The sequence below is a fragment of the Psittacula echo genome (assembly GCF_963264785.1).
Source record: "Psittacula echo genome assembly, chromosome: 4".
NCBI classification, from domain to species: Eukaryota; Metazoa; Chordata; class Aves; order Psittaciformes; family Psittacidae; genus Psittacula; species Psittacula echo.
The window spans coordinates 30,112,912-30,132,630 of NC_137738.1; positions in this window are offsets into that span (position 1 = coordinate 30,112,912).

The window sequence follows — 19,719 nt, forward strand, 5'->3', positions numbered from 1 at the left end:
CCGGCTGGCATCTGCAGGGCAGCTGGGAAGATGGGCAACCACTGGCACCCTGCAGTTCCCCACATGGCAGCTTAAGCCATATTTCCTGTATTGGCAGAGAAAACACCCAGACTGGAAGACAGAGAAAGGGGCATGAGCTGGTGTGACTGAAGCGAGTGCCTCCCCTGGCTTCACCAGTTGCCAGTGTGCCTGTGAACTTACCACCAGCTGCAGCAGAAAAAGAAACATTTGCAAATGCTTCCTGACATGAACACTTCCTCTGGGGAATTGCTGGAGGTGTCCTACCAGTGCCAACCTCCTGACAGCACCAGGCCCTTGGGAGGCTGCTAGAGCAAAAGCACCACTTCGGTGTTGCTGGAACTCAGGCAGTCCCTGGACTGGCAGTGGAAGAGCACAACAAGCTGTAAAGATGAAGACATAGCAGGAAAAAAGCATACTCCCCAGAGCAAAATAGACTTTCAGGGAAAATATCTAAGCTTCAATGCACACAGAGTGCAACACCGAAAATGCAAATGACAGATGAGTCCAAAAAGGTCTTTCGTTTTTCTTCTTGCAGTGTTTTTACTTACAGCTGAGATCTCAAGGCAAGCAGAGCTAACAACATGAACACTTATGAGGAATGAGCATATTATTTTTTAGGTGATGCAAGATTTTTCACTCCTGCTGAGTTTAGCACAGATTTGAGCACAAGATTTCCTCTAAAAGATGATCACAAAGAGCTGCATCATAACAAAGGGTGGGTGAGCTATCCTGAACTTATGCATACCCACTAATTTCCTTCCCTTCTGGAATCTAAAGCCATTTACACGAGGAGTGAGCAGATGAATGGATGAATTAAATCTTACATAACCTTTGGGAGGTGGAGACAGGCAACACTATTTTCCCATTTTAAAGGTGGCAATTAAAGCAGCAGCCTGTCACCAATGGTTTGTTTCACACGTGTCAACAAGCGGGAGCAGAGGAAGCGTATCTAACCTAACATGTCTCTTTCTTCCCACAGTGTATAAAGTGAGCAGAGGGCAACTAGCTCAGAGGAATCGAACTCCAGCAAATTTTTTGGCTGATTTTGGATCATGCACCAAAGCGAGCAGCAAAACGAGAATATGCCCCTTTCAGTTTTGATTAGAACAGATGCTCTTCCAGGCCTGCCTGGGTAATGACAGCTACGTATGAAGTGACCAAGGGTGCCTGGTGTCTGTAATTAAATAGATCTGCTCCTTGTGTGAAACCAGTTTACCACCCAGGGAGCTGCAGGCCCAGATATTTTATGTGGTCCACCCAGCCCTGTTACTAGTAGCTCTCCCCACTGTGTGTATCATCAGCATGAGCACAAGACTGCTCTCTGAATCATGCAGGAGCACAAGCTGTAGGTGCAAGAACCATCCAGTTCCTTCATCAGGTTCTGTGCTGTGATATCAAAGGGGCTGGTATCACAGGTTTCTTCTTGGACTGAAGTCCACAGCTCAGTGTTGGAGGAGGTAAAGATGGAGGGAAAGCAGAGAAAGCCCAGGGCCATACTTCTTACTTGACAACCTTTTTGATTTGCTGTAAGAGTTGTTTTGTTCCTCCTACACCAGTTCTTTCTAGGACATGGATACCCCTTTCATCAGAAATATGGCCAAACTCAGCTCTATGCCTGTGTTAGACATAAACATCTCCTGTTTTACCACCTGCTATTTGAAATTATGTTTAAGCTATAACCTGTGTGTTTTTAAAAAGGCCTTTAAGCCAAATGCTGCTTAAATTTGGTACGCTCTTGATCTGATGGGAATCCAAACTTTGTCTCCTTTTTTGAAAATCTATCTGAATTGGACTTGCATTAACAAAGTGCTGCTTCAGGACCATAGGTAGCCTTATGGTTAGCCCTAAGCAAGTCTCAGTAAGCAAATATTAATTTTAAATGTGAAATTTCTGAGGTATGTGAACCCCTAGTAGCTAGAAGAATTTGTGGTATACTGGATCACTGCATGACACTGAGAGAGACCTTATTCATTGCTTCAAAAAAGGCTACTAAAATATGCCATAAGAAGACAAGTTGCGCAGAAGGTGTCTGTGTAGCAGATTAAACATACCTTAGCCAGACAATGTTTCATGGTTAGTCCAACCAGGCACTGCCTCTTCTCTTCATAAACCTCAGTCCACTATATCATTTCTTCTTTAATGTGCTCTACCTGGCTTCCTGCTGAGGATGATCCATGCGCTTTGTGGAAGCAGAAACTAATGTTATTCTGGGGAAGAGAAGAGGAAATAGGATTTAAGCTGATTGTTTAATTTTCATCCAGAAAATTCTGGAGATTGAGCAGCAATTTTTTTGCAGAAGAAATTGTGTCTTTTTCTCTTTACTTTTACTGAAAGTGTAATAGATACACCTTTTCTAATCTATATTTTGCATGAGTGGATATATAAAACGATAACCCAATGAACGAAATTTGCTTCTTGGAAGGTCATATGTAACTCCAGAAAAGTACGTTGAGATAAAATACACCTGTGGTTAAATTCTCTGGGGAGAGGTGAAGTGCTACTGAAATCAATGAAGCAGTCTTTTACAGCAGGAGAAGCCGTGGTCTGCATGCTGCTAAGTGAATCATACAGCTATTTGCCAGTGGTGAAGCAGAGGAGCTCCATTGCCAGGGACTGCGGTTGCTTTTACCTTGGCATTGTGCTAGATGAGAACCAGAGAAATGTGGTGGTTGGTTTGTCCCCTGTGGCTTGCACCATCCTCTCATCAGCTGTGAGCTGACAGGCTTCAATAAAACAGCAGTAAAGAGAGATACTGTGGGCTTTTTAGTGACAGGCCAAGGTGACACAGGGGAGCAGTAGCGAAGCTCAGGTTGCCCAACTCTGACATCTGCCTCTTAGCCACAAACCCAGCCATCAACACCAGCATTCTGCAGCTCATGGCAGGCAGATTGTAGGACTGAGATTCAGGTCTGCAGACCTCAGAGAGATCAAGTTCCCAGTGGCTTTAATGGCATAAAGTCAATAGTGTCCAAGTCTTCTCTCAGTCTTTTTTATCCATGTTATTTAAAAAGGCCAGATTATGAAAATAAACCCATTTCTCTGAAAAAATATGTTCAGGCACGTGTAAGAGAAGAAAGAGGGAGGAGCAGTAAATGCTCACAGTGTTTTAATTTATGTGTTAAGGCTAGATGCTTGTTCCTAGATTCTTCCTACAATCAATGGCAAGAGAATTTCCTCTAACAAAAAAGATTCAGACCCTTCCCACTACCTGCCTGCAGCTACAGCTTCTGATCACCTCGCAGCAGGTCAGCTCCCATTTCTGTGCCACATCCGAGGGCAATATCTATGCAATGTACAGCATCTTCCTTCCCTTCCCTTTCGTTCCCTTCCCTTCCTGTTCCCCTGCATGCAGAGCAGTCTTTGGTAGTTTATGAATCTGGGTTTATACAGGACACATCAGAGTTCTCTAAACTATTAATTGCTGTTATTCCTTGGTATCCTGTCACCAAAGTAATAGTCTTTCCAGGCCACCTGCATCCTTACCAGTCTTTTAAGAAAGCCATTATTGTTTTGGCCACTGTGATTAAAGCACCTACATGAGCAAAGGCACATGTTTTTGCCAGCCTTGCCAGTCCTGCACAGGGTAGCTGTGCTGCTCATCTGTTGGACTTCTGTGAATTCTCCATTTTAGGTGCTGTCTTTAACTTACCTCCCCTTTCATTGACACAGGTCAAGCAGGGCTCATTTGTAACAAGTATTTCCACCCAGGGTCAGAAAGTTACTATACTAAGAATATTTTTCAACTGAAAGTCGATTTCTTCTTTTAGGGGGAAGGGAGGTGAGGAGTGAGGAAAAAGAGAAGACACCAAAGAGACAGAGAATGATGGGCAGCTGGTAGATAAGGGAAGCAGTGAAGTGGAAATTAAAGCTTCCATATCATTGCAAACAGATAAATTCATGCACTGCACTAGGATGTCACAGGCTGTAATCACAAAAAGAATCAAAGATACATAATAGCACCATTACTGGAAAATATGAGAAAAACTTGAAAGATAAGGTGTCATCAAAACTCTCTTACACTGAATATTTTACCTGTTTTGTGCAAAAATAAGCAGGGAAATTGTTCTTTCTGCCCCCTATTATATGCAAGTTATTGCCCTTTCTCCACATATCCTCCAATTTAAAACACAAATAAGGGTACTACCTAACTATATGACAAACGAAGTCATAAAACACCATACCAAAAGTCCAATATTAGAAGAACATTTAGTTTTTCTAGGCTGTAAAGCCAGCTGCAGGGAAACGGCTGTGATAAAGGTGCCCCTAGAGTTTTCACAACAGTAACCCTGTGTGTGTGTACCCATTACCATACAGACTTTCACTGCACCCTCACATAATTGTTTTGTCAGAACCTTTACCTCTTCCTTTGGAAGGATGGATACTGTGCAGCTGTGCAACGAACAGTGTACCTGCTCTGGATTTCTTTCTAGCCTTATAAAAATACACATAGTCCAGTATCTCATGCAGAGCCTCATTAAATGCCTGTGTCAGTCATCAGGAACTCTCTATGCAACCTTGAACATGCCTCAAGTTGTGCCCTCTATTTTTATCCTCAGGGTTTCCATCCTCCTTCCAGCACCTGAGACACCATGAAGAGCTATATATGGGGGACTGGTTTACCCATTTTCCAGCCAGAGAGCTGAAGCAGAGGGATGAAGCAACTTGCTCAGATCTGCCACAATTCAGCCAGAAAGTTTAATAACTGGGAAAGTTTTCAGCATGGAAATGCCCAGGCAGCACTTTCTGCAATGTAGAAAACTATGCATGTAGGTACACATATATGTGTAGCTCTGTGTGTGTAGGTGTCTCTGTGATTATACATACACTACAAATTCCACCCAGAAGCTGGCAAGTTGCAAGAGACAAGATTTTGAAATAGAGGACAGTTAATAAACAATATAAACCAGCAGCAAAGGTAGGAGATTATCTGTGTTCATAATCCTCCCACGTTTAGCAAAATACGTGCTTGCATTGAGTGGATCTACTTTTCCGTAGCAATAAAGCTTTTCTGTATTGACAGATTAGTGAATTAAGCTTCAGCTGAGAGTTAATAAAACCTCTCTGACAGATTTACTAATTCCTGGGCTTCTTGTGGATGGACATAAACACTGAAAAGGAATCTCAGTATGAATATTACACTTTTGCTTCATGCCTTTCCAAATTCACATCTTTAAAGTAACTTAGGCCTTTGAATAAGTGTCATCTCTCCAATAGGCTGATCTTTAACCCTCAGCAAAGATTTATGATATTGTTGGGGTCACAAGAAGCTGAAATCAGAAATGCTTGGCTAGTAGCTCCTTCCTTTCCACACCAGTGATCCAGGGTCACTTCCTGACTTTAAAGATTCCTCTGCGCAACAGCACTAACAATCTGATGGAGAAGCCAGATGGCTGTCTGGGTCCTTCCAGCATTTCCCAGTTAAGGTAAGGATGAGCCACGACCTTCAATCTTCTTGCAGCTCAAGGTCTGCAACTCCTCCCTGAAGGGATGGAGCCAAGAGGGGAAAAAGGCAGCATCGCTCCCATGGACCATCTGAAGTCAAGTCCTCAGGGCAGCAGCTCCAGCACAGCTGCCTGCCCATCCTTCCCTAGCACTGGCAATGTGTGGCATGCAGCGGAAGGTCAGTGGCTTAGGCAGTAGAAGATGTTATAACCCCTAGGCATGGGGAAGGGCACTTTCATTCAATCTTTCACCACTTCATGACTTCACAGAGATATGAAACCAACTGACACTGCAAACACCACCTGAATCCCAGACATTCCCTCAAGGCTCCGCTTTGGTTTCTGGCGCAGAAGATGAATGCATCCCCACAGCAAAATGCTGTAATGGATAAATAGCAAGGAAACAGTTAACAATGAAGAAAACAAAAGCTAATGTTTTTGAAACTGGAGGCTAAATGGCAGGTAAGGAGGATGCTTAATTTCTACTTTCTAGATTATAAACAGCAGAGTAAGAGGCCCAAAGCCCACATCATGAAAAATAGTGTGGTTTTGCCAGTGAATATTTATAATTTAAGAAAGCTGAGCTCTGTATTCAGACCCGAAGACTTCCTACAAGAATAAGGCCTGGAACAGTGACCCTGGCTGATGTATGGCAAGTCATTTGAACAGAAATCCCTTGTGTGGCATTAAAGGGAACATATATAATACCATGTGCCACACACTGCTGCGGGTCGGTGTGTTTTCTTTGTTACACTTTTCATGAGGTCACTTCACTAACAAGCAGGTATGGGTGGAAAGTGACCATGATGATTCATTCTGATGTACTAAACCAATAAGCCCAGCGGGCAATAGGGATCCCTGTGTGGTCGGTGTTGCTGTTTGTTAGCAGAGCTGCAGAGCAGTGGCGTGAGAAGAGTAATTTAGTGATACTCTGACACACATTACAGCAGTGTAACCTTTTGTCATGGAGACCCAGTTGGTGTCTCCAAAAATCTCACTTTAAAATCATGCAAGATTGCTTCTGTGTCCCTGCCACCCACCTCACCATCCTGCCCCTCTCCCTGCCTGGAGGGCTGTAAAAAAAGCCAAATGATTCTGGAGAACAGCTGCAGATTATCAGTGGGGTGACATAAAGCTGCTTAGAGGTACCCCCAAGAAAAGTGCATGAGAAGGGCCAACCGTTGCTATTTCAGTGGCTTTGAAAGCACCAAAAGATGCCTTGTTTGTGTCAAACTGAGCTGTCCTGCCCTAATACTGAGGCCATAGCATGAAACTGCAAATCCACATCCTCATTCACTCTTCTGTTTCTTCCTGAGTTTGGCCTTTGGGATGAAATCATTGGTTGGAATTTTTCCACTGACCAAAGAAAGAGGAACTAGGACTTCCTCCAACATCTACTATAATAACCTGTCATACAAGATGATGCATAGGGACTGTACAGCCCAAATGAACAAGAGACCAGCTGGCTGCATTAGTAGTGCACTGAGTCCTCTGTACTGATGTAGCATATAGGAAAACCTATACCATGCTGTAAACAGAGGATCTGCTCCATTTATACCTCCTCTCTCCCCCTCGATGCAAGAATCTGCAGCTTTTATGGTCCTCTCCATTAGATTCAGCAATCTGCGCTTTGTGGTATAACCATACATAACTACACCCTGTTCAGAGCTTCTTACTCACTTCAAAAGAAATTTTGCCTGGAAAAATAGAGCTAAGGAGAGCTTAGTCAGAGAGATCATGGATTGCAGCTACAGATACCCCTAACTGCAACCTGCCCATGATAAGATGGAAAGTGATGCCTTTGAAAACAAACTGCCTTCAATTATTTTTTACACTCTCAGACTTAAAGACCTCACACACATTGCAAGAGCTGCCAGCATCACTGCACTGAAGGTTGTGTCAGCAGCACTTGTGTTATAAAGCCTCTTTTTCCCAGGAGCCTACAGCTCAGCTGTGAAATTTCCTCCAGGCTCAAGCTTCCTTTCAAAGTGCTAGCTAGGAAGTGATTTTATTTTCATTAGTTTTGACTATTTTTATAATATAAACAGGAAGGAGAACATATGCAAATCATACTGAAAGGCAAAAAAAAAAAAAAAAAGAAAGGCACATGTTTTTGTTTAATTCACTTTGTTTTTCTCACTTTCTCACACTTTGAAAATTTACATTTAAAATAGTATGCCACAGCAGCTGATCCCATGTAATGAGGTCTTGTCTTTAATCACTGGGTAAAAATAAGATAAGATCTGAGAGGCTAAGCCCAATTCTGATCTCATGCATCTGACTTCAAATATTTGACTTAAGGGGCTCTCTTTGTAAATGAAATCAAAACCTGACCTATTGTCTTGCAGAAAAGAGTGGTTTTCCTTTATGTAGCGTATTTAACCTGCAGCCTCTAATTGGTCTAATGATTAAGTAGCACAGTATTTTTCAGCCACCCAAGCTCTTACAGATAAATCTCAAGGAGACATTGTTTGATTTAAAATCAGTATTAGTGATTTGATGGCTAATGACTTGTTATAAAATTCCACTGGCACAGAGACAATACAACCTACCCCAGAAACAAAGCATTGTATATGAGTGTTTCATAGACTTTTAATTATGATTATCAATCTTCTTTTCTGTCTCATTCCCTTTCTCTCTTGAGTCCATGTCTTAATCTGTATGTTGCTCTGTAAGTAACTGGGAAAAGTGAGGCCCTATCCTAAGGAAGCTGCTGTTATTTTCCATGAGACTAAGGATCTGTAGAGTCTGACTCAGTTTTGAACAGGGAATGGGTGCTCCTTTGAATGATTTGCCCAGGCTGCATGGCATCTCAGCCATGCTGCAGGAAGCAGGGTGCAAAGATGGAAGTGAAGGCAGTCGCTGTTCCCCTCTAATCCTTCATGACTGTGCTGTCCATGTCCCCGCAGCTGGTGTCTGCCAGTGAAAGTGGGCAGTTCCATAGCCTCACACCAGGTCCTGTGGGATGTATGCAATGTCACAACTATGCCTGATGAACAAGCCTTGCAAACACACCCATCCTTTGCAGATGTTGCTCTACACCACTCCCCTGAATCTCACGAGGGGTCCTCACTCAACAATACTCTGATTCATAGGACAGTGTTGATGAAGCTTAGCCAGCCTTTCCAGTTCTCTCTAAGTATCTCAGAAATCCTGCAAAGCAAAGTATCTTCTGACGAGTCCTGTTGGTTAAAACACAAGACATGTGAAGCAGGACTCTCCTGGCGTGTTTTGGGGGCTTCTTGTTTGTCTCTTTTGTCTCTTCATACTTTTCTGCTGACCAATTGCTTTATTTCCTAGTTGCGTTCACCTTTTGCAGTGAGAGAAGAATTACAGATGTTTAAAGATTCATTGCTAAAATAAGTGCATTAGAATTACATTAATTTGCAGCGAATCACTAGATTTTGCAAATTAGAAAGTTACTAAATGCAATATAATAGCAAGAATCATGCATTATACTACATACCCTTTTCATTTATTTGGACAGTTGTAGTTCAGTTTTTAATTATTGATTGTAATCCTCCTTAATGTGCTAGTAAATGTGCTGTTTTATATTTAGTAAAAAGCGAAGTCTTGGTAAAACATGAAGTCATTACAGCACTCAGCTGTTAATTATTGCTTAGGGATAGAGAGAAGACTACAAATTTTGTGCAGGTTAATGAAGCATGAATCAGCTGGCTCCTGCTGCAAGGAATGGCTGAATATCATATGCGCTACTGCAGATACAGGCATTTCACAGTCTTTGTTTTTACACTGGCTTGAGCATCAGCGCGTGAAAACAGGCCTTAAGAGACACATTACAGAGCTGTGAAAGGCTGCTAACAGCAGGGAAACGTCTGATTTGATCCATCTCCCACTGAATTCAGTCGGACTTTGAGTTCCCAATGTCCATGTTGGGCCACTAAAAGAGTCACTGATGCTTCTCTTGTGTTTGTCTGCATTGAATTCAGTCAGTTTTACCAGGTGGACTGATGAGTATGCAAATGACTACTTCATATTTGTGTGCATGCATAGGGGTATGTGTGCCGGATCATCAAAAGCACTAAGTAAAACAGCAAAGTATGGATCCCCTCTGCTGACCCATTCATTCCTCAGTGAGTGGACAGAAAGGCCAGAGGGACACTCACTTTGCAATCCTATTTAAAGCTACCACATAAATTTTGTATATACTGCTAACTTGGCCATCTGCTTGAACAAGTTTTTCATACAGCCTCTGTGATAGATAGTATTTCCTCTACCTTATAACTTGCCACCTTTTGTTTAGCTGGCAAGAGAGACTCTTTGGTTAATACAACAAATGAGTATTCACAAATGCCTGTAAAAATAAAAGCTGCTGACTCACATCGCTGGTGCCTCTAGTCTCTTTTATTGCCTTTTACAGACATGAATGGGTTCTGACTTGCAGAATTACTTGTAGAAACCAAAACATTGTAAATACCAGCAGCCAAAAAAAGCTGTGCCCACATAACACTCCTGGGTCTATTTTTAAAAAACCTCCAATAATTATGTTACATTTATTCGGCAATTGCAAATGGAAGAGAATACAAGTCCTAGCTGCAATTCTTTCGTTGTCCCAACCAAAGAAGAAATTGTATGACAGCTTTGGTTACAAGTTGCACAGCAAATCACTGCTCATGCTCAGAGCTATTAGCTCGAAAACCAACTGTGAACTAATGCAAACTCTTAAACTCTTTAAAGAAAGAAGTCTTGTAAAAAGCATTTCCTCTTTGCAGAGGCTTCATGAATGGGAATAAAAAGTTGCATTCATTATATAAATTAGTAACAGTAAATAGTTGAAGGCTCTCTAGTCCTGAGTATTCACATTAGAGTGAATGAATTCTGACCCTGCAGGGAGTTTTTTCTGACCCTCAGCAAGTTTGCCGATGACACCAAGCTGTGTGGTTCAGTTGATATGCTGGGGGGAAGGAATGCCATCGAGTGAGACCTTGAGAGGTGGGCCAATGCCAGCCTTATGAAGTTCAACATAGTGAACTGCAAGGCCCTATGCCTGGGTCAGGGCAATCCCAGGCACAGCTACAGGTTGGGCAGAGAAGAGATTCAGAGCAGCCCTGCAGAGAAGGACTTGGGGGTGTTGGTCGATGATAAAATGAACATGAGCCGGCTTCAGTGTGCGCTTGCAGCCCAGAAAGCCAACTGTATCCTGGGCTGCATCAAAAGGAGCATGACCAGCAGGTCGCAGGAGGTGATCCTGCCCCTCTACTCTGCTCTCGTGAGACCTCACTTGGAGTATTGTGTGCAGTTCTGGTGTCCTCAACATAAAAAGGACATGGAACTGTTGGAACAAGTGCAGAGGAGGGCCACGAGGATGATCAGGGGACTGGAGCACCTCCCGTATGAAGACAGGCTGAGAAAGTTGGGTCTGTTCAGCCTGGAGAAGAGAAGGCTGCGTGGAGACCTCATAGCAGCCTTCCAGTACCTGAAGGGGGGCTATAGGGATGCTGGGGATGGACTCTTCGTCAGGGACTGTAGCAATAGGACAAGGGGTAACGGGTTAAAACTTAAACAGGGGAAGTTCAGGTTAGATATAAGGAAGTTCTTTACTGTGTGCGTGGTGAGGCACTGGAACAGGCAGCCTGAAGAAGCTGTAAATGCTGCATCCCTGGCAATGTTCAAGGACAGGTTTGACAAAGCCTTGGGCAACATGGTCTAGGGTGAGGCCTTCCTGCCCTTGGCAGAGGGGTTGGAACTAGATGATCTTAAGGTCCTTTCTAACCCTATGTATTCTATGATTCTAAGTTACCAAGCAACTTTAACCCACAGCCTGAGTCTGCAGGCAAAAAGGAGTTAAGTCTTTCCTCTCCTGGCACAAAGAAATAGGCATGGGCTAGGGTGGGTAAGACCACCTGTCTGAAAGGTTTTGTGGGAACACTGTCTGCATATGTACAATAGGATTCCCTTCTATTAACAGGCCCTTTCAGGTCTTGGTTACCATATCAAACAAGGCAGTTTATTGAAGGTTAAAGGTTTCCCTGTGCACTTACCTAGCAGACACAGAAGTTACCTACCACAGGAAAGTTCTGCCACAGGATGGTTTGCCCCGTATTATTTCTTGGTGTCTTTAATGAAAGGTGCTGGTTTCTTCACCCAAGCTGCTGGTAGAGAGGTTTGTACAGAAAGATAAACTGCTTTTCATTATTGGTGCTGTTAGCTGGCAATGCCACCACCTCATCCTTTGTCTGAAGAGAAATCAAAGATTTTTTTTTTTTTAATTTCCTGCAATTTTTTTTCCATGTAGATTTTGAGCAATTTGGGAGGGTGGAAACTCAAAAGAGAGGGCGTCATGTGTGAAATCAAGCAGCAATTGTTAAATATGTTAATTATTCCTATCAGCTGGTGTTTTCCTAATATTTTCCTGCTCTGTGAATGTGTTGTGAATGACATTTCTTCTATGTAGAGGAGTGCTATGAAGAAACCTGAACTGTGATGGCTGAAGCTCCCCCCCCAGGCCAGCCTGAGCACATAGTTGGGTTGTGCCCCTCTTGTGTGGTGGGACCCCACTCTGCCCAGGCTAGCAGTGCCTTTGCCACACCACCTTAACATCCTTTGACCACCAAGGTGTGATTCAGTCCCTGAGAGATACACCTGTCCCCACAGCAATTCTCACTGTGATTCCTGTAAAGGATTTTGTCAGGGTTTTTGTGCAGCAAAGACTCAGTTCCCGTCAGGATGGTAACAGACTGGCTTCCCTCTTCTCCACACTTTTCTGCTTTGGGAATGCAGACAACCAGCCCTCGTGATCCTAGGACAGAGCTTAGTACCACTAATGCAAGTCAACATGAGATGTTCTTGAGGTTCTGTGTTTAATCTAGCATCTCTAGGGACACTGCCTCTTGCATACCATGTGTCTGCCTTCTCCTGAGGATCAAGGGGTCACTTTAGACAGAAACATGTTAAAATGGTACCTGTTTCTGCCCTCTCCAAAGCCACCATCTGGCAGCCATCAGTCATGAAGATGCGACACAGCTGGGACATGATCTTGAGTAATCACCTAGGGTCACTTAGCAAAGCTTCCCCAGGTTTGACAAAATCCATCATCAGATGAAAGTCTGGCATCACTTTCCAAGTGAAAGGCAAAGTAAAACCTGAGTATGAGCACCTGTGTTGGACATGACCATGACTATTAACCAAACTATACCTTTTTAAGTTTTTTGTGCCACACTAAGGAGGTGCTTAACTCATAAGTGAGACTATGAGGAAAAAGACATGACTCTGGTCTTACGCTATTTATGTACCTGAATTAAGACAATTTAGCAGATGCCAGTAGGCCTTGTAGGATCCTAAAGGCGGATTCATAGAAGAACCACAGCATGGAAGCTGGCATCACTAGTGGTGAATTTGCTGTGGGAGTTGTTGCAGGGGCTGCCTTCACAGATGAGAAGAGGTAGGGAAATATTTGGCTGGAATGTGTTCAGGAAGAGACACAATGACAAAACGAGGTTTCTTCCCCCATCATTACCTCTGCAACAGCCGAGTAAGCAGGGTGTTGTCTGTGCCGCCTGCCATTGGCATGCAGAATCTAATTCATCAGCATCACTGCAGATGGTGTCATCCCCTGGGATTTCAGTGGGCTTGTGATCAGTGCCAGCATCCTCAAGGGGAGATGGGAGGGAAGCAGGAAGGCTGGCAAAAAGCATGCAAATGCTTCTGACTTGGGATGCCACATCCTGCTGCCATCCCTCTTTGCCTTTCCTCCACATAGATGAAAAGGACAAAGCCAGTGCTGCCATTCCCAAAGACTGTGGGGAAAGCTGGACTTCAAAATTAAAGTGAACTCTTAGAGGGCTGCTGCTGTGCCTTCCTCAGAGCAAGGGGGTGCTCCAGGGATGGAGCACCAAGCCTAGGTGTTGCAGTTGCTTCTTGTTTGCTAAAGCCTTAGTCCTCTTTGGCAGCCCAGGCACCGTCTGTAATGATGTCTGGCTGTAGGAAGGCAAGGAGCCTCACACCAGTGAGCACTGAGCTGCAGGAGCTCGGAAAGTGGCAGCAGTACTGTCTGCTGATGGTCTGGGCACTGCTTGGCAAGGCAGGCGTTTCCCCTTCATGCTCATTCTGTATGGGGGAAAGGCTTAACTTTTATATGCCTTTACAAGCAGGACTGAGAGTCCATGGATGAATTAGAAATAAATGTGGAAACTAAACGGTAAAAGTGCACAGTGGAGACTATCAGGCAGATTTCCATGGGTCTAATGCAACCAGCAGATTTCTGGGTGTTGCAGAAGGCTGGGGACACTGACAGAGATCAGCTTCTACCAGGGCTCTGCTGTCCCATCAGGAAACCACTGTTCCTCGGTTACACTATTCATACTATTCATAAAATTGATATATGCATGAGCAAACAAGTAGCCCCAACTTTGCTTTTCTCATAAATTCCCATGGGTAAAAAGCACTGTGAGTAGAAAACGAGGAAAGTTTTAACTAAGTTGTTATTTTTATAGGGAAAAAAAGAAGCTCCATATCCTTGTAAAAAAAAATATTTCCTCCGCCCCTTCCTTGCCTTTGAAAGGAATTAAATAGCTATTAAAAAGTACCTTCTTTTTAAAAAAGACAATTAACATTTTGATTAAAAGGAGCTTTTAAGTATTTATATGATTACCTCTTTTGTCCCTCTGGCAGCATCTGTCTTGTTGACTGCTCAGCATCTGGCGTGTGCTGCCTCATGTCAAGAAGGCCCTGATTTCTCATTCAGACAGGGGGTGGGTGAGGGAACAGACATATGTATACATGGAGAGGCTTTTGCCAAAAGAATAAGGCCATTTCCCTGTCTGCCACTGCTGCTGGTTGTTTGGCCACAGTACTGCTGGAAAACAACACCCCTTTCTTCCCGCTGCAGCATGCTGTGGGTACCAGATGGCCAACTCATTGGGGTCAGCTCCCCATCAGCGTGCTTCTGTGTGCAGTGTTGCCAGGCAGGGCATCTTAGGTCAGTATTCCCAAAATTCCTTCTGCTTGTGGATGAGATGCCTTTTTCCTCTTACTTCCAGGCTCTCTTGTTTTACTGTGGATCATGAGGAGGCATGGCAGGACATCCAAAGCACTCAGCATTGGCCTGGCAGTCAGTGTTTTCCCTCCTGGGGCAGCAGAAGCAGGCTGAAGCAGGCTGAAGCAGGCTGTCACAGCACACTTGGGAAAACCCCAACACACCGTTTGGTGTGCTTACATCCACCACACACACAGCAGATCTTTGAGTTTTGCAGGATCAGCCTTATTTTGTGCATATTCGTTTCTCTAAAACTATCTTTGGTAACACTGTTGATGACTCACACAAACATTAGTCATACTTTGCACTGTGTATAATTCCTTGCCTTGCAGAATTTCAGAGTGTTTCAAAGATGATTTAAAATATCCACTATGCATGAAAAACTGAGTGGAATATGTCCATTTCAAGTGTAGCTACTTAACGAAGGCTGAGAGAGCAGTGGCTTGCCCTAGTAAGAAGTCTACTGTCAATGCATAAGTCCTGAATCTCCAGCTGCTTGGCAATATGCACACTCTTGCATCAAGTCCCTTCTTACTTTCATTTTAAGATCTGGTATATACCAGCAACCCTACTTGGAAGTCATCAAAACAGTAAGAGAAACCTTTTTGACTCCATCATCCCCATGCTTATGAAGTTTTGCTTCCAAACTGAAAATTGCACTTCTACATGCTTTCCTTCTGCCAAGTTCCTGAGCGAAGAAAGCTGCTTGTTGTGGGGATGGTTGTGCCTTCTTGAATCATCCTTCAGTATTTAAAGTACACTGTTTCATTAATTGTCATTAAAGCTTTACTTCTACTGGCTTCCTCAAGATTTGGATAGAACTCTAAGTCACATGCAGAAATATAGTAGAAGATTTTCTTGTTTTGGGAGCTAGGCAGGAAGGTTTTGACCTGCAGTTGATTATAGGAGTCTTGTGGCCTGAAGGTATAGATAACTAATGTGGTAACAAGTCATAGTAGGACTATTTTGTCTGGCCCACTGCTGTGTGACCCTTCCATGTGACTGGAGACCCATGTAACCTCACTTGCATCTGCTGCAGTTCAGGGAAACACAACAGGCTAAGGAACCTTTTCTGAATTCTCTTCCATTCCCACAACAAGCAACAGCCAGAAATGGGCTCCAAGTTTTGCATGTGGCCTCTATATGTGAAAGAAATTAGAAAGAAAATCCAGGAAGGTCTGGCTCATGAAGGAACAGGTGGCAAAGCTGATGGTTTTGGTGCCATTCATTGACCATGCTATAACGGATACTACAGCTCAAGACCATTTTTTTTAACTGTAAGTTTGCAAGGAATCTTAGGGTTCATTTTATTCTTTTATAGAGCAAAACTGCTGAAAGAATAGTGAAAAATTTGGGTCAGATTTGAAAACCAGGTTAAAATGAAGGACAGTTGTTCTTTTTTAGTATATCCTGGGTACTTTCTGTTTGCGTTTGACTGTTTCTTTTCTTGTATAGCACACTCAGATCATGCTTTTCCATGCTTGTTTTCCAGATGACTAGAAGCATAAACTTCTGGTTTATATTAAAAAAGGAAGGTGGTATTCTCTTTCGTTTTCAATGCCCAAGGCTTCAAGAGATAGAACATATTGTGAGAGACCAGCAATAAGATACAAACAACTGGCAATATTGCATCAGTGATTTAGATGTCTCCTCTCATTTTACCTGCTGTATTAGAGAGCAGTGATGCACCCATCAGAACAAATAGCTGGAAGACAAATAACAAAGTGATTTTATTTTACTGTTACTGTGAGGAACAGTTTCTCTTTTCAAATAATGTACGATCATTAACCTTCTCCATTACAGTACAGCACAAGGAAGGATGACTTTAACCTAATTTTACTCATTTAGAAATTAAGTATCTGACCTAAGTTTGTTGCTTAATTCTTTCTGCAATCAATGGAGGCAGTGCCAGACAGTGATTCATCTCACCTACCTAAATAGCTGGCTTAAAAGGGGATGAATCAGCCACAGCTGCCTCCCTCCACTGCTGCTGGCTACAGGGGCAGTGCAGACACTAGTTTGGCTGAGAGACCCCGCTTCTGGCCAGGTACATTTAGGTAAGGTGAAGCCCTTGGTGTGCTGGCTGAGGGGCCAGACTCCTCGTGGCTCATTGGAACCTCCCTGGAGTCATTGAGCCTGGGTGTCTCATCCAACTACAGCAGAAGTAAAGGGAGCTGAACCAGCTCATCTAGCCACCTAACGCATAGGCTGACATGTCTCCCTGAGACACACTCGGCCAGTTCCCTACATGTCTGGGAAACAGAGCAGGATCCTGAAATGTAAAGCAAAAATAGACTTAATAGCATTTCCCAACGGAAGCATAAGCTACATGAGAGCAGAAGCCACACTGGGCTGCAGGTAGAGAAGTACAGTATTGCTGGTTAATACAGGCAAGTACTCCCCAAACCATCAAAGCCTGGAGGTCCTTGATGATAAAGGATACTTATCCTCTCAGTTTCAAGCACAATGGGGTCAGTACCTGTGCTCTGTGATTGAGCTGTATCTACTCATAATAGAAGTATTTTAACCTACCTTCAGAAATGGCAGAGGAGGAACCTCCTCTAGGTTCACTCTAGGCAGTGCTATTTGTAATTAGGTCTCAGAAGGAAATTTATTACCAGCAATTAATAGGAAACTGTAAAGATATCCAGAAGATGCCAAACCAGAATATGTTTTGGAAGGGGGTTATTAGTTTACAACAAAACAGCTACAGTATCTACCCAGTTTGACCCTTACTTAATGGAACACAAATAAGTAACTGATTTGCTTTCGGGACAGTGTCTCCTCCAGAAAGGCGTTAGCTAACTGACTAGATCCTTTGGCGTGTAACATCGGATTCCCTTTGATGACGATTACTCTGTTGCTGACATTTGGCTAATGAAGAAGAGCTTTATAGTATGTTTTCATGGGCTATTTTAATTCACATTCATAATAATTTCCAATGTGATTCGTGTACTGGCACAGGAAGCTGGAATCCCAGAGCAGCAAGTTTTGCCTGTCTTGAATCAGGGGTGACCCTAGTGAAGGGACTGGAGATTGGACAGCAGGGAACAGATTATCTTTCACTTGTGCAATGACACTGTCGGGATGGGGCGGAGGAGTGGGTGACACTGTTTGGAATGAATTTCTATTGAAAAGAATAGATTGTCATTATAGGAGATGGCTTTTTGAAGGGTAAGGGACATAAACTATACTTACAGTTCAGAAGCTTTCCATGGGCTGAAGGGAAAGAACAGCAGAGGAAAGAGCAAAGGTCCCCTCCCAGTCACCCACCCACAGCTGCTGGCTACAGCCCTGTTGTAGTGACTGCATCCTTGGAGAAAGCACAAGATGGCCTAAGTGGTTAGAAAGGGAAATGCAAGCAGCGGACTCCAACAAGCTAATTCACTTTTTGTGTTTATTATCCACAACTTGGAAATTGTGAAATTAATACAGCCCTATTTTAAGATAGTCTGACTGGTACGAGTGGTGTATGTTCCCTTCAGGAATTTGCCAACATTTTAACTTAACCTGTAACAATTTCAGGCTTTCAAAAAGAGAGCCTTTTTTTCCTTTTTTTTTTTTTTCTCCAAATTTTGTTTTGCTGTAATCTTCTGGATTCCAATCGTGTGACAACTGAAAAGTAAATACTTGCAAAGGCTACAACTTTCAAAGCTCCTAATTCTGCTCTCACTAGAGGCTGGTACACATACACGACAGTAGTTTTGCCAGCTCATTAACTCCTTCAACCAAGGGTGTTGCTCTCCCATCTCTCCTCACTACCCTGCCAAAAGTTAATACAGGCACAACTCCTCCAGCAAAAACATTTTTGTCAACATGTTAAGACTAAATTCTGAGGAATGATTTAAGCTCTACCTGAAAAGGACTGTTTGTACCTGTATGTGTGTATGTCTGTGTGTGGGTGCATGCAGGAGGGGGCCCTGAATTAGGTTTTCTGCTGACTTTGTCAGTTCATCAAGACATTCTGTTCCATAACAGACAGCCAGTCCAGGCCTGCGTCCAGATGCTCTTCAGCTTCATAGAGTTTAGAGACTAAATACAGACCTACCTTTTGGGACTGTCTGTAATCCATATTCACACCTGTTACGGCTAAAACAGAATCCAATTCTGAAGTCCCTCTGTGGGAATTAGAATTATGTCTAAGAAGGTAAGTGAAGCTAGCTTGGATATTTTACGGCAGCATGAGTAAAAGGGGTAGAAATGGCTTGTAGTGACAGCTCAGCCACCTGCTTCCTTTACCCATTAACATACAACATTAAATGCTGAGGTCCTAATGCTGAGTCTGGAGTGAAAATGGGGAGCGCACAGGCACACAGCTGTGAGTTGTAGTTTTAGACTACAAAAAATATCTTCCACACATTTTAGATCTTGGTTTATCTCTTCAGGAAACACTGAATAAGGCACTGGGAAAGTGGCATTAAAAAAGTAAAATGGCAAGCATTCTGTATTGCCCTGGTAACCAGCAAGCTTTGAAAAAAGCATCATGAGAATAAATGACCTTCTGTCACTCCTTAGTCAGAAGTTAAATTTGGAAAACAACAGGGCATCCCACAAGGATGGGAAAGGAAGCAGAGAAGCTTTCTGCATTCTGCCCTGGTTTCGTCCTTTCTTCACCCTTTCTTCTTTGTGTTTACATGAAGAGGATATTGATTCCAGAAGTGACAAAGGCAAGATAAGTCAAAGCTCCCCTTTGTTTTTCTGTAGGGAGGAGGTTACCCTTGTTTCAAATCTAATGCTCCTGGTGCGCTCTCCTCCTCCTTGTGCTGCCTGGGAAGTCACAGAGTTAGCTGCAGGTTGCATTTACACTAATAACTGTTTTTCTCCCCCTGCTTCCCCCTCCAAGCTTACTAAGCTTTTTCTTTTAGCATAACCAATAAAGCACAAATGCAAATAGGCCTGAAGTATTTTTTCCCTTTCATTTTTATTTTGCCACTTTTAGAAGTTACTGAAGAAAATAGTGTCATTCTGTTCCAGAAGAGCTTTTATACCAAGCTGACACTGTACATTTAAATATGTATCGCTTCCTCTATCATTTGCATTTTAATGTTCCAAACCAATAATCATGAAGCCTTGTGTGAAAATGTAAAATAATAAGGATGGGGGAAACTTGGATCTGATTTTAAACCTCACTGAATTACACCTAGATATGGCAACTCAGTGAGAGATCCCTCTAAGAAATTTGTTCAGATAAATGTAGGTCTTCTGAGAGAGGCTGTGCTGAATCGCCCTGGGTTTTTGTACTCTTCCCTTTAGATACCTAGT